This window comes from Triticum dicoccoides, chromosome 3A (assembly GCF_002162155.2).
Source record: "Triticum dicoccoides isolate Atlit2015 ecotype Zavitan chromosome 3A, WEW_v2.0, whole genome shotgun sequence".
In the NCBI taxonomy this organism is placed as follows: domain Eukaryota; kingdom Viridiplantae; phylum Streptophyta; class Magnoliopsida; order Poales; family Poaceae; genus Triticum; species Triticum dicoccoides.
Window position 1 is genome coordinate 242023385 of NC_041384.1, and position 14785 is coordinate 242038169.

The window sequence follows — 14785 nt, forward strand, 5'->3', positions numbered from 1 at the left end:
AATTTCCTCTTGAAGCTTGTCCTTGCCTTTTTGCTTGTGGTCTTGTGGTGGAAGATCATCTTGAGCTTGTGTCCCTTTGAAAGAAGTAGGATCATACTTCTCTTGTTGAGGAACAAACTTCGTCTTGGGGTATTGATCTTCTTCCCACTCAACTCCATTGGCATTGAACTTTCGTTCAAAACCAACACCTTGATTCTTCCGGTGCCTTCCTTGCTTGCGTACAATTTCCTCGAATTGCTTACTTCCAGCAAGGCTCTTGTAAACACCTTTCTCTATAATTCCCTGCAATAAGCTATTTTCTTGCTCAAGTGTAACTTGGCTAAGAGAATCATTAGTGGAATCAAGAGAACTACTAGAAGCAACAATATTGGATTTAGCATGATTATTGTTACTACTAGAGGAAGAATCTTTCTTGTTCTTGTTACTAGACTTGACTTGAGGCATGTAAGTGGATAAGAGTAAACGCTTGGCAATGTAATAAGAACTTTTCTTATGAAGATCATCATTGATTGCTTTTAAGAACTCATGCTCTTGCTCAAGGTTGAGCTTTTCAAAGCGTAATTTCTCATGAGTCCTTAAAAGTTCTCGATGATCTCCTAAGATAGTTTCATGAGCTAACTTAAGAGTGTTTAGTTCTTTAGTTAGAGACTCAATCTTCTCCTTATCATTGTCATTTGTTTTATCTTGATTAGCATGATTAATTGATGTTTCATCACAGTATTCATCACTAGAGTTGTCAACAAGTAAATCATCATCACCTAACAAGTCATCTTCATCACTACTGAAATCAACATACTCGGGGTGTGATACCTTTGGGACTTTAGCCATGAAGCATGTTCCAACTCCTTCATTTGGTGAGTCAAATATGTCGTAGGAGTTGGTTGTCACAAGTGCTAGACCGGCAACACCTTCATCTTGAGTATATTCGGAGTCGGAGTGATAGCTTCTCTCGGAGTGGTTGTCGGAGTCGGAGCCGGATACCCATTCACCTACATGAGCTTGATGTCTTCGTTTTGTGTAGCTCCTTGATGACTTGTCCTTTCTTTCCGAATCCTTGCTTCTCCGTGAGGGTCTTCGTTCATAACGATCATCTCTACTCCTTCTTTCTCTAGATGGTGATTCTTCTCTTCTACTTCTTCTCTTGGGAGAATCTTCTCTTCTCTTGTAGGGGGCCGTACACTCATTGGAATAGTGTCCGGGCCTTCCACAATTGTAGCAGTTTTGCTCTCGACTAGAAGATCTTTTGTCATTGTAGGACCTTGACTTGGAGCTTCTCTCTTTGCTTCTACTCTTGTAGAACTTGTTGAAATTCTTCACCATTAAGCTCAATTCTTCATTGAAGGTTTGTTTCTCACTCGATGATGTGGGGGCTTCACATGAGGCTTTGTAAGCACCACTTGATTTGTTGTGAAGTTCCTCTTTATCCTTGAGTGACATCTCATGAGCAACAATTCTTCCGATGACTTCCGTTGGCTTGAGATCTTTGTAATTGGGCATCATTTGGATCAATGTGCACATGGTATCATATTTTCCATCCAAGGATCTTAGGATCTTCTTGATGATGAATCTATCGGTCATCTCTTCACTCCCTAAGCCGGCAATCTCATTTGTGATAAGAGCAAGCCTAGAGTACATTTCAGCAACACATTCACCATCCTTCATTTTGAACTTGTCAAGTTGACTTTGAAGCACATCCAATTTGGATTCCTTGATGGAGTCAGTACCTTCGTGCATATCTATCAAAGTATCACAAATTTCCTTTGCATTCTCAAGACAGCTGATTTTGTTGAATTCTTCGGGGCACAATCCGTTGAAGAGGATATCACAAGCTTGAGCATTGTATTGCAGCATTTTCAACTCTTCTGCGATGGCTTCACGGTTCAGTTCTTTCCCGTCAAAGAATTCACCTTGCAAGCCAATACACACAATAGCCCAAACGGCGGGGTTATGTCCAAGAATATGCATTTTCATCTTATGCTGCCAACTAGCAAAATTAGTGCCATCAAAGTAAGGACCTCTATGGTGATAATTTCCCTCGCTAGACGCCATACCCTCCTAGGTTGTGAAACCAAGGCTATGACCGCCAAAAGCTATGGAAATCAAAGCAAATGGAGACCAAAGCTCTGATACCACTTGTAGGATCGAAAGTATGTCTAGAGGGGGGTGATTAGACTACTTGACCAAATAAAAATCTAGCCTTTTCCCAATTTTAGTTCTTGGCAGATTTTAGCTATCTTAGCACAAGTCAAGCAATCTCCACACAATTCAAGCAAGCAAGCAAAAGAGTATATGAGCAGCGGAAAGTAAAGCATGCAACTTGCAAGAATGTAAAGAGGAGGGTTTGGAGGATTCAAACGCAATTGGAGACACGGATGTTTTTGTCATGGTTCCGATAGGTGGTGCTATCGTACATCCACGTTGATGGAGACTTCAACCCACAGAGGGTAACAGTTGCATGAGTCCACGGAGGGCTCCACCCACAAAGGGTCCACGAAGAAGCAACCTTGTCTATTCCATCACGGTCATCGCCCACGAAGGACTTGCCTCACTAGCGGTAGATCTTCACGAAGTAAGCGATCTCCTTGCCCTTGCAAACTCCTTGGTTCAACTCCACAATCTTGTCGGAGGCTCCCAAGTGGCACCTAGCCAATCTAGGAGACGCCACTCTCCAACAAGTAACAAATGGTGTGTTGAAGATGAACTCCTTGCTCTTGTGCTTCAAATGATAGTCTCCCCAACACTCAACTCTCTCTCACAGGATTTGGATTTGGTGGAAAGAAGATTTGAGTGGAAAGCAACTTGGGGAAGGCTAGAGATCAAGATTCATATGGTTGGAATGGAATATCTTGACCTCAACACAAGTGTAGGTGGTTCTCTCTCAAAAAATGTGTATTGGAAGTGTAGGTATGTTCTGATGGCTCTCTCAACGAATGAAGAGTGGGTGGAGGGGTATATATAGCCTCCACACAAAATCTAACCGTTACACACAATTTGCCAAACTTGGTGGGACCGAATGGTTAAACTCGGTCGGACCGATTCAGCAAACCTAGTGACCGTTAGGATTTTCGGTGGGACTGAGATGCAACTCGGTAGGACCGATATGGTTAGGGTTAGGGCATAACGTAATCTCGGTGTGACCGATTACACAAACTCGGTGGGACCGATTTTGGTAATAAGCTTACCAGAGAGTTGGTCAGGTAAACTCGGTGGGACCAATTCGCTCATCTCGGTGAGACCGAAGTGTTACAAAAAGGGAGACAGAGAGTTTACATTGCAATCTCGGTGGGACCGATCACTCATCTCGGTAAGACCGAAATGTTACGAAGGGAAACAGAGAGATTACAATCCCATCTCGGTGAGACTGAGATCCCTATCGGTGAGACCGATTTGCCTAGGGTTTGTGGCAGTGGCTATGACATTTGAAACTCGGTGGTGCCGGATAGAAAGAATCAGTGGGGCCGAGTTTGACTTTTGGTTTAGGTCATATGTGGATGTGGGAAGGTAGTTGAGGATTTTGGAGCATATCACTAAGCATTTTGAGCAAGCAAGCCATTAAGCAACACCTCATCCCTCCTTGATAGTATTGGCTTTTCCTATAGACTCAATGTGATCTTGGATCACTAAAATATAAAATGTAGAGTCTTGAGCTTCAAGCTTGAGCCAAACTTTTTGTCCTTAGAATTTTGAGGGATCCACTTTCCTCATCCATGCCATGCCATTCATTGAGCTTTTCCTGAAATATTAATCTTGGAATAATGTTAGCTCAATGAGCTATATGTTGTTAGGAATTACCAAAACCACCCAGGGATAGTTGCACTTTCACCGGTGAGAAGAGGTTATTTGATATTAGCTCACTCGATGAATGGAGAACCCAAGCCTATGAAAATGCCAAGTTTTTTAAAGAAAAAGTTAAATGATGGCATGATAAAAGGATACAAAAGCGTGAGTTTAATGTAGGTGACTATGTATTGCTATACAACTCTCGTTTAAGATTTTTTGCAGGAAAACTTCTCTCTAAATGGGAAGGTCCTTACGTTATCGAGGAGCTCTATCGTTTCGGTGCCATAAAAATCAACAACTTCGAAGGCAGAAATCCGAAGGTGGTGAACGGTCAAAGAATCAAACATTATATCTCAGGTAATCCCATAAATGTTGAAACCAATATTATTGAAACCGTAACCCCGGAGGAATACATAAAAGGGACACTTTTCGGAACGCTCCAGACTCCGAAAAGGAATAGGTATGTGGTACGGTAAGTAAACAGACTCCAAAATAGTTTTGAAGGCCATATTTCTCCGTTTTGGAATATTTAGAAAAATAGAAAAATAAGAAGCCATCCGGGAAGGACACGAGGGCTCCACGAGGGTGGAGGGCGCGCCCTACCCCCCTGGGCGTGCCCGCCGACCTCGTGGGCACCTCGTGCGCTCTTCGGACTCTATTTTCGTACATGGTATGTATTTTTGTCGGTAAAAATTCATTATATAATCTCTCGGGGGTTTTGATTCTCGTATCATGCAATTATCCTCTATTTGTGTTTCGAGATGTTGCTGCTGCAGATTAGAGCAAGATTTCTTCTCAAGAGTCAGTCGGTGAGAGCGGGTGTTGAAGGAAATATGCCCTAGAGGCAATAATAAAGTTATTATTTATTTCCTTATAATCATGATAAATGTTTATTATTCATGCTAGAATTGTATTTTCCGGAAACATAATACATGTGTGAATACATAGACAAACAGAGTGTCACTAGTATGCCTCTACTTGACTAGCTCGTTAATCAAAGATGGTTATGTTTCCTAACCATGAACAATGAGTTGTTATTTGATTAACGAGGTCACATCATTAGTAGAATGATCTGATTGACATGACCCATTCCATTAGCTTAGCACCTGATCGTTTAGTATGTTGCTATTGCTTTCTTCATGACTTATACATGTTCCTACGACTATGAGATTATGCAACTCCCGTTTACCGGAGGAACACTTTGGGTACTACCAAAAGTCACAACGTAAATGGGTGATTATAAAGGAGTACTACAGGTGTCTCCAATGGTCGATGTTGGGTTGGCGTATTTCGAGATTAGGATTTGTCACTCCGATTGTCGGAGAGGTATCTCTGGGCCCTCTCGGTAATACACATCACATAAGCCTTGCAAGCATTACAACTAATATGTTAGTTGTGAGATGATGTATTACGGAACGAGTAAAGAGACTTGCCGTTAACGAGATTGAACTAGGTATTGGATACCGACGATCGAATCTCGGGCAAGTAACATACCGATGACAAAGGGAACAACGTATGTTGTTATGCGGTCTGACCGATAAAGATCTTCGTAGAATATGTAGGAACCAATATGGGCATCCAGGTCCCGCTATTGGTTATTGACCAGAGACATGTCTCGATCATGTCTACATTGTTCTCGAACCCGTAGGGTCCGCACGCTTAAGGTTACGATGACAGTTATATTATGAGTTTATGCATTTTGATGTACCGAAGGTTGTTCGGAGTCCCTGATGTGATCACGGACATGACGAGGAGTCTCGAAATGGTCGAGACGTAAAGATTGATATATTGGGAGCCTATGTTTGGACATCGGAAGTGTTCCGGGTGAAATCGGGATTTTACCGGGTTACCGGGAGGTTACCGGAACCCCCCGGGAGCCATATGGGCCATCATGGGCCTTAGTGGAAAGGAGAAAGGGGCAGCCCAAGGTGGCTGCGCCTCTTTCCCCTCCCCTAGTCCTATTAGGACTAGGAGAAGGTGGCCGGCCCCCCTCTCTCCCTTCCCCTCCGAGGAATCCTAGTTGGACTAGGATTGGGGGGAGGAATCCTACTCCCAGAGGGAGTAGGAATCTCCTGCGCCTCCCTCTTTGGCCGGCCAGCCTCCCCTCCTCTCCTCCTTTATATACGGAGGCAGGGGCACCTCTAAACACACAAGTTGACACAAGTTGATCCACGTGATCGATTCCTTAGCCGTGTGCGGTGCCCCCTGCCACCATATTCCTCGATAATACTGTAGCGGAGTTTAGGCGAAGCCCTGCTGCTGTAGTTCATCAAGATCGTCACCACGCCGTCGTGCTGACGAAACTCTTCCCCGACACTTTGCTGGATCGGAGTCCGGGGATCGTCATCGAGCTGAACGTGTGCTCGAACTCGGAGGTGTCGTAGTTTCGGTGCTTGATCGGTTGGATCGTGAAGACGTACGACTACTTCCTCTACGTCGTGTCATTGCTTCCGCAGTCGGTCTGCGTTGGGTATGTAGACAACACTCTCCGCTCGTTGCTATGCATCACATGATCCTGTGTGCGCGTAGGAAAATTTTTGAAATTACTACGAAACCCAACAGTGGTATCAGAGCCTAGGTTAATGATGTTGATGTTATATGCACGAGTAGAACACAAGTGAGTTGTGGACGATACAAGTCATACTGCCTACCAGCACGTCATATTTTGGTTCAGCGGTATTGTTGGACGAGACGACCCGGACCAACCTTACGCGTACGCTTACGCGAGACCGGTTCCCTCGACGTGCTTTGCACAGAGATGGCTTGCGGGCGACTGCCTCTCCAACTTTAGTTGAACCAAGTATGGCTACGCCCGGTCCTTGCGAAGGTTAAAACGGAGTCTATTTGACAAACTATCGTTGTGGTTTTGATGCGTAGGTGAGATTGGTTCTTACTTAAGCCCGTAGCAGCCACGTAAAACATGCAACAACAAAGTAGAGGACGTCTAACTTGTTTTTGCAGGGCATGTTGTGATGTGATATGGTCAAGGCATGATGCTGAAATTTATTGTATGAGATGATCATGTTTTGTAACCAAGTTATCGGCAACTGGCAGGAGCCATATGGTTGTCGCTTTATTGTATGCAATGCAATCGCGATGTAATGCTTTACTTTATTACTAAACGGTAGTGATAGTCGTGGAAGCATAAGATTGGCGAGACGACAATGATGCTACGATGGAGATCAAGGTGTCGCGCCAGTGACGATGGTGATCATGACGGTGCTTCGGAGATGGAGATCACAAGCACAAGATAATGATGGCCATATCATATCACTTATATTGATTGCATGTGATGTTTATCTTTTTATGCATCTTATCTTGCTTTGATTGACGGTAGCATTATAAGATGATCTCTCACTAAATTATCAAGAAGTGTTCTCCCTGAGTATGCACCGTTGCAAAAGTTCTTCGTGCTGAGACACCACGTGATGATCGGGTGTGATAGGCTCTACGTTCAAATACAACGGGTGCAAAACAGTTGCGCACGCAGAATACTCAGGTTAAACTTGACGAGCCTAGCATATGCAGATATGGCCTCGGAACACGGAGACCGAAAGGTCGAGCGTGAATCATATAGTAGATATGATCAACATAATGATGTTCACCGATGAAACTACTCCATCTCACGTGATGATCGTACATGGTTTAGTTGATTTGGATCACGTGATCACTTAGAGGATTAGAGGGATGTCTATCTAAGTGGGAGTTCTTTAATAATATGATTAATTGAACTTAAAATTTATCATGAACTTAGTCCCTGATAGTATCTTGCTTGTTTATGTTGATTGTAGATAGATGGCTCGTGCTGTTGTTCCGTTAAATTTTAATGCGTTCCTTGAGAAAGCAAAGTTGAAAGATGATGGTAGCAATTACACAGACTGGGTCCGTAACTTGAGGATTATCCTCATTGCTGCACAGAAGAATTACGTCCTGGAAGCACCGCTGGGTGCCAGGCCTGCTGCTGGAGCAACGCCAGATGTTATGAACGTCTGGCAGAGCAAAGCTGATGACTACTCGATAGTTCAGTGTGCCATGCTTTACGGCTTAGAATCGGGACTTCAACGACGTTTTGAACGTCATGGAGCATATGAGATGTTCCAGGAGTTGAAGTTAATATTTCAAGCAAATGCCCGGATTGAGAGATATGAAGTCTCCAATAAGTTCTATAGCTGCAAGATGGAAGAGAACAGTTCTGTCAGTGAGCATATACTCAAAATGTCTGGGTATAATAATCACTTGATTCAATTGGGAGTTAATCTTCCAGATGATTGCGTCATTGACAGAATTCTCCAATCACTGCCACCAAACTACAAGAGCTTCGTGATGAACTATAATATGCAAGGGATGAACAAGACTATTCCCGAGCTCTTCGCAATGCTAAAAGCTGCGGAGGTAGAAATCAAGAAGGAGCATCAAGTGTTGATGGTTAACAAGACCACTAGTTTCAAGAAAAAGGGCAAAGGGAAGAAAAAGGGGAACTTCAAATAGAACGGCAAGCAAGTTGCTGCTCAAGAGAAGAAACCCAAGTCTAGACCTAAGCCTGAAACTGAGTGCTTCTACTGCAAGCAGACTGGTCACTGGAAGCGGAACTGCCCCAAGTATTTGGCGGATAAGAAGGATGGCAAGGTGAACAAAGGTATATGTGATATACATGTTATTGATGTGTACCTTACCAATTCTCGCAGTAGCACCTGGGTATTTGATACTGGTTCTATTGCTAATATTTGCAACTCGAAACAGGGACTACAGAATAAGCGTGCACTGGCAAAGGACGAGGTGACGATGCGCGTGGGAAACGGTTCCAAAGTCGATGTGATCGCGGTCGGCACGCTACCTCTACATCTACCTTCGGGATTAATATTAGACCTAAATAATTGTTATTTGGTGCCAGCGTTGAGCATGAACATTATATCTGGATCTTGTTTAATGCGAGACGGTTATTCATTTAAATCAGAGAATAATGGTTGTTCTATTTATATGAGTAATATCTTTTATGGTCATGCACCCTTGAAGAGTGGTCTATTCTTACTAAATCTCGATAGTAGTAATACACATATTCATAATGTTGAAACCAAAAGATACAGAGTTGATAATGAAAGTGCAACTTATTTGTGGCACTGTCGTTTAGGTCATATCGGTGTAAAACGCATGAAGAAACTCCATACTAATGGACTTTTGGAACCACTTGATTATGAATCACTTGGTACTTGCGAACCATGCCTCATGGGCAAGATGACTAAAACACCGTTCTCCGGTACTATGGAGAGAGCAACAGATTTGTTGGAAATCATACATACCGATGTATGTGGTCCGATGAATATTGAGGCTCGTGGCGGATATCGTTATTTTCTCACCTTCACAGATGATTTGAGCAGATATGGATATATCTACTTAATGAAGCATAAGTCTGAAACATTTGAAAAGTTCAAAGAATTTCAGAGTGAAGTTGAAAATCATCGTAACAAGAAAATAAAGTTTCTACGATCTGATCGTGGAGGAGAATATTTGAGTTACGAGTTTGGTGTACATTTGAAAACTGTGGAATAGTTTCGCAACTCACGCCCCCCGGAACTCCACAGCGTAATGGTGTGTCCGAACGTCGTAATCGTACTTTACTAGATATGGTGCGATCTATGATGTCTCTTACAGATTTACCGCTATCATTTTGGGGATATGCTTTAGAGACGGCCGCATTCACGTTAAATAGGGCACCATCAAAATCCGTTGAGACGACGCCTTATGAACTATGGTTTGGCAAGAAACCAAAGTTGTCGTTTCTTAAAGTTTGGGGCTGCGATGCTTATGTGAAAAAGCTTCAACCTGATAAGCTCGAACCCAAATCGGAGAAATGTGTATTCATAGGATACCCAAAGGAAACTGTTGGGTACACCTTCTATCACAGATCCGAAGGCAAAACATTTGTTGCTAAGAATGGATCATTTCTAGAGAAGGAGTTTCTCTCGAAAGAAGTGAGTGGGAGGAAAGTAGAACTTGACGAGGTAACTGTACCTGCTCCCTTACTGGAAAGTAGTTCATCACAGAAAACTGTTTCAGTGACACCTACACCAGTTAGTGAGGAAGCCAATGATAATGATCATGAAACTTCAGATCAAGATACTACTGAACTTCATAGATCAACCAGAGTAAGATCCGCACCAGAGTGGTACGGTAATCCTGTTCTGGAGGTCATGCTACTAGATCATGATGAACCTACGAACTATGAAGAAGCGATGGTGAGCCCAGATTCCGCAAAGTGGCTAGAAGCCATGAAATCTGAGATGGGATCCATGTATGAGAACAAAGTATGGACTTTGGTTGACTTGCCCGATGATCGGCAAGCGATTGAGAATAAATGGATCTTTAAGAAGAAGACTGACGCTGATGGTAATGTTACTGTCTACAAAGCTCGACTTGTCGCAAAAGGTTTTCGGCAAGTTCAAGGAATTGACTACGATGAGACCTTCTCACCCGTAGCGATGCTTAAGTCCGTCCGAATCATGTTAGCAATTGCCGCATTTTATGATTATGAAATTTGGCAAATGGATGTCAAAATTGCATTCCTGAATGGATTCCTGGAAGAAGAGTTGTATATGATGCAACCAGAAGGTTTTGTCGATCCAAAGGGAGCTAACAAAGTGTGCAAGCTCCAGCGATCCATTTATGGACTGGTGCAAGCCTCTCGGAGTTGGAATAAACGTTTTGATAGTGTGATCAAAGCATTTGGTTTTATACAGACTTTTGGAGAAGCCTGTATTTACAAGAAAGTGAGTGGGAGCTCTGTAGCATTTCTGATATTATATGTGGATGACATATTACTGATTGGAAATGATATAGAATTTCTGGATAGCATAAAGGGATACTTGAATAAAAGTTTTTCAATGAAAGACCTCGGTGAAGCTGCTTACATATTAGGCATTAAGATCTATAGAGACAGATCAAGACGCTTAATTGGACTTTCACAAAGCACATACCTTGACAAAATTTTGAAGAAATTCAAAATGGATCAAGCAAAGAAAGGGTTCTTGCCCGTGTTACAAGGTGTGAAATTGAGTAAGACTCAATGCCCGACCACTGCAGAAGATAGAGAGAATATGAAAGATGTTCCCTACGCATCAGCCATAGGCTCTATCATGTATGCAATGCTGTGTACCAGACCTGATGTGTGCCTTGCTATAAGTTTAGCAGGGAGGTACCAAAGTAATCCAGGAATGGATCACTGGACAGCGGTCAAGAACATCCTGAAATACCTGAAAAGGACTAAGGATATGTTTCTCGTATATGGAAGTGACAAAGAGCTCATCGTAAAAGGTTACGTTGATGCAAGCTTTGACACTGATCCGGACGATTCTAAATCGCAAACCGGATACGTGTTTACATTAAACGGTGGAGCTGTCAGTTGGTGCAGTTCTAAACAAAGCGTCGTAGCAGGATCTACATGTGAAGCGGAATACATAGCTGCTTCGGAAGCAGCAAATGAAGGAGTCTGGATGAAGGAGTTCATATCCGATCTAGGTGTCATACCTAGTGCATCGGGTCCAATGAAAATCTTTTGTGACAATACTGGTGCAATTGCCTTGGCAAAGGAATCTAGATTTCACAAAAGGACCAAACACATCAAGAGACGCTTCAACTCCATCCGGGATCTAGTCCAGGTGGGAGACATAGAGATTTGCAAGATACATACGGATTTGAATATTGCAGACCCGTTGACTAAGACTCTTCCACGAGCAAAACATGATCAGCACCAAAGCTCCATGGGTGTTAGATTCATTACAGTGTAATCTAGATTATTGACTCTAGTGCAAGTGGGAGACTGAAGGAAATATGCCCTAGAGGCAATAATAAAGTTATTATTTATTTCCTTATAATCATGATAAATGTTTATTATTCATGCTAGAATTGTATTTTCCGGAAACATAATACATGTGTGAATACATAGACAAACAGAGTGTCACTAGTATGCCTCTACTTGACTAGCTCGTTAATCAAAGATGGTTATGTTTCCTAACCATGAACAATGAGTTGTTATTTGATTAACGAGGTCACATCATTAGTAGAATGATCTGATTGACATGACCCATTCCATTAGCTTAGCACCTGGTCGTTTAGTATGTTGCTATTGCTTTCTTCATGACTTATACATGTTCCTACGACTATGAGATTATGCAACTCCCGTTTACCGGAGGAACACTTTGGGTACTACCAAACGTCACAACGTAAATGGGTGATTATAAAGGAGTACTACAAGTGTCTCCAATGGTCGATGTTGGGTTGGCGTATTTCGAGATTAGGATTTGTCACTCCGATTGTCGGAGAGGTATCTCTGGGCCCTCTCGGTAATACACATCACATAAGCCTTGCAAGCATTACAACTAATATGTTAGTTGTGAGATGATGTATTACGGAACGAGTAAAGAGACTTGCCGTTAACGAGATTGAACTAGGTATTGGATACCGACGATCGAATCTCGGGCAAGTAACATACCGATGACAAAGGGAACAACGTATGTTGTTATGCGGTCTGACCGATAAAGATCTTCGTAGAATATGTAGGAGCCAATATGGGCATCCAGGTCCCGCTATTGGTTATTGACCAGAGACATGTCTCGGTCATGTCTACATTGTTCTCGAACCCGTAGGGTCCGCACGCTTAAGGTTACGATGACAGTTATATTATGAGTTTATGCATTTTGATGTACCGAAGGTTGTTCGGAGTCCCTGATGTGATCACGGACATGACGAGGAGTCTCGAAATGGTCGAGACGTAAAGATTGATATATTGGAAGCCTATGTTTGGACATCGGAAGTGTTCCGGGTGAAATCGGGATTTTACCGGGTTACCGGGAGGTTACCGGAACCCCCCGGGAGCCATATGGGCCATCATGGGCCTTAGTGGAAAGGAGAAAGGGGCAGCCCAAGGTGGCTGCGCCTCTTTCCCCTCCCCTAGTCCTATTAGGACTAGGAGAAGGTGGCCGGCCCCCCTCTCTCCCTTCCCCTCCGAGGAATCCTAGTTGGACTAGGATTGGGGGGAGGAATCCTACTCCCAGAGGGAGTAGGACTCTCCTGCGCCTCCCTCTTTGGCCGGCCAGCCTCCCCTCCTCTCCTCCTTTATATACGGAGGCAGGGGCACCTCTAAACACACAAGTTGACACAAGTTGATCCACGTGATCGATTCCTTAGCCGTGTGCGGTGCCCCCTGCCACCATATTCCTCGATAATACTGTAGCGGAGTTTAGGCGAAGCCCTGCTGCTGTAGTTCATCAAGATCGTCACCATGCCGTCGTGCTGACGAAACTCTTCCCCGACACTTTGCTGGATCGGAGTCCGGGAATCGTCATCGAGCTGAACGTGTGCTCGAACTCGGAGGTGCCGTAGTTTCGGTGCTTGATCGGTTGGATCGTGAAGACGTACGACTACTTCCTCTACGTCGTGTCATTGCTTCCGCAGTCGGTCTGCGTTGGGTACGTAGACAACACTCTCCTCTCGTTGCTATGCATCACATGATCCTGTGTGCGCGTAGGAAAATTTTTGAAATTACTACGAAACCCAACAGGTGTCTCATCCGGCACCGAGGTCAACGACAAACAACAATGCTGACCTCTTTGGGCTAGCAATGGAGGAAGAGATGGAGGCTGATTTGAAGAGGATAGATGCCATGGAAGAGGATCAAGAAGTCACTTCCTGCCTCCAAGCTGGATTCACAATGGGAGAACTGGAGAGCTCGGCTATTCCAAACTCGGTTATCCCTTCCAATGTTAGATTTCTTTCTTATGAGAATATGAAAAGGAGTGTCATTGGTTCTCCCGAAGCTATGCGGCACCCTTGGGTGCAGGGAGCTTTGGCTGTTACAGGAAAACGCCGAAAGGAAATAATGGACCTCAAGCAGCAAGTAAACAAGCTCGAGGAGGAGAATCGTATCTTGAGGGGCATCATCGCCAAGAATATCACATCACCATCCCCCAAAAGAGAGACATAATCACATGGGTATGGGCACTCCCCTTGGCAACTGCCAAGCTTGGGGGAGTGCCCCGGTATCGTATCACCATCACTTTTATCTTTACCGTTTTCCTTAGTTCGGTCCTTTTTGTAATATCTTGATCTAGTAGAATAAAAGTTCTTAGTATGATCTAGTCGTGAGTTTTGCTTTATAATCCTTCTATGTAATCGAGTCCGTGAGCTATATAATAAAGATTAGTGTTGAGTCAAGGGCTTGATTATTTTGCCATGATCCTAAGGGAACAAAAGAAAAGAGAAAGAAATAAAAAGAAACAAAGAGATCATGTGAGTCTTATGGAGAGTAATGAGCTCACATAGAAAAAAGTATGATGAATAAAAGTTGTTGAGAGTTGACAAGCATAGTTTTGGTTACCGTTGCAATTAATAGGAAGTAATAAAGAAAGAGAGGTATTCACATATAGATATACTATCTTGGACATCTTTTATGATTGTGAGCACTCATTAAAATATGACATGCTAAAGAGTTGACGTTGGACAAGGAAGACAACGTAATGGGTTATGTTTTCTTACATCTGAGATAAATTATATTGTCATGGATTATCCAACATGGTTGAGCTTGCCTTTCCCTCTCATGCTAGGCAAATTCATCGCACCAAGTAGAGATACTACTTGTGCTTCCAAATACCCTTAAACCAGTTTTGCCATGAGAGTCCACCATACCTACCTATGGATTGAGTAAGATCCTCCAAGTAAGTTGTCATCGGTGCAAAGCAATAAAAATTGCTCTCTAAATATGTATGACTTATTAGTGTGGGAGAAAATAAACTTTATACGATCGTGTGATATGGAAGAAATAAAAGCGACAGTCTACATAATAAAGGTCCATATCACAAGTGGCAATATAAAGTGACGTTCTTTCGCATTAAGATTTTGTGCATCCAACTATAAAAGCGCATGACAACCTCTGCTTCCCTCTGCGAAGGGCCTATCTTTTACTTTTATCTCCTACCTTGCATTCATGGTGATCTTCACCCTTCCTTTTTACATT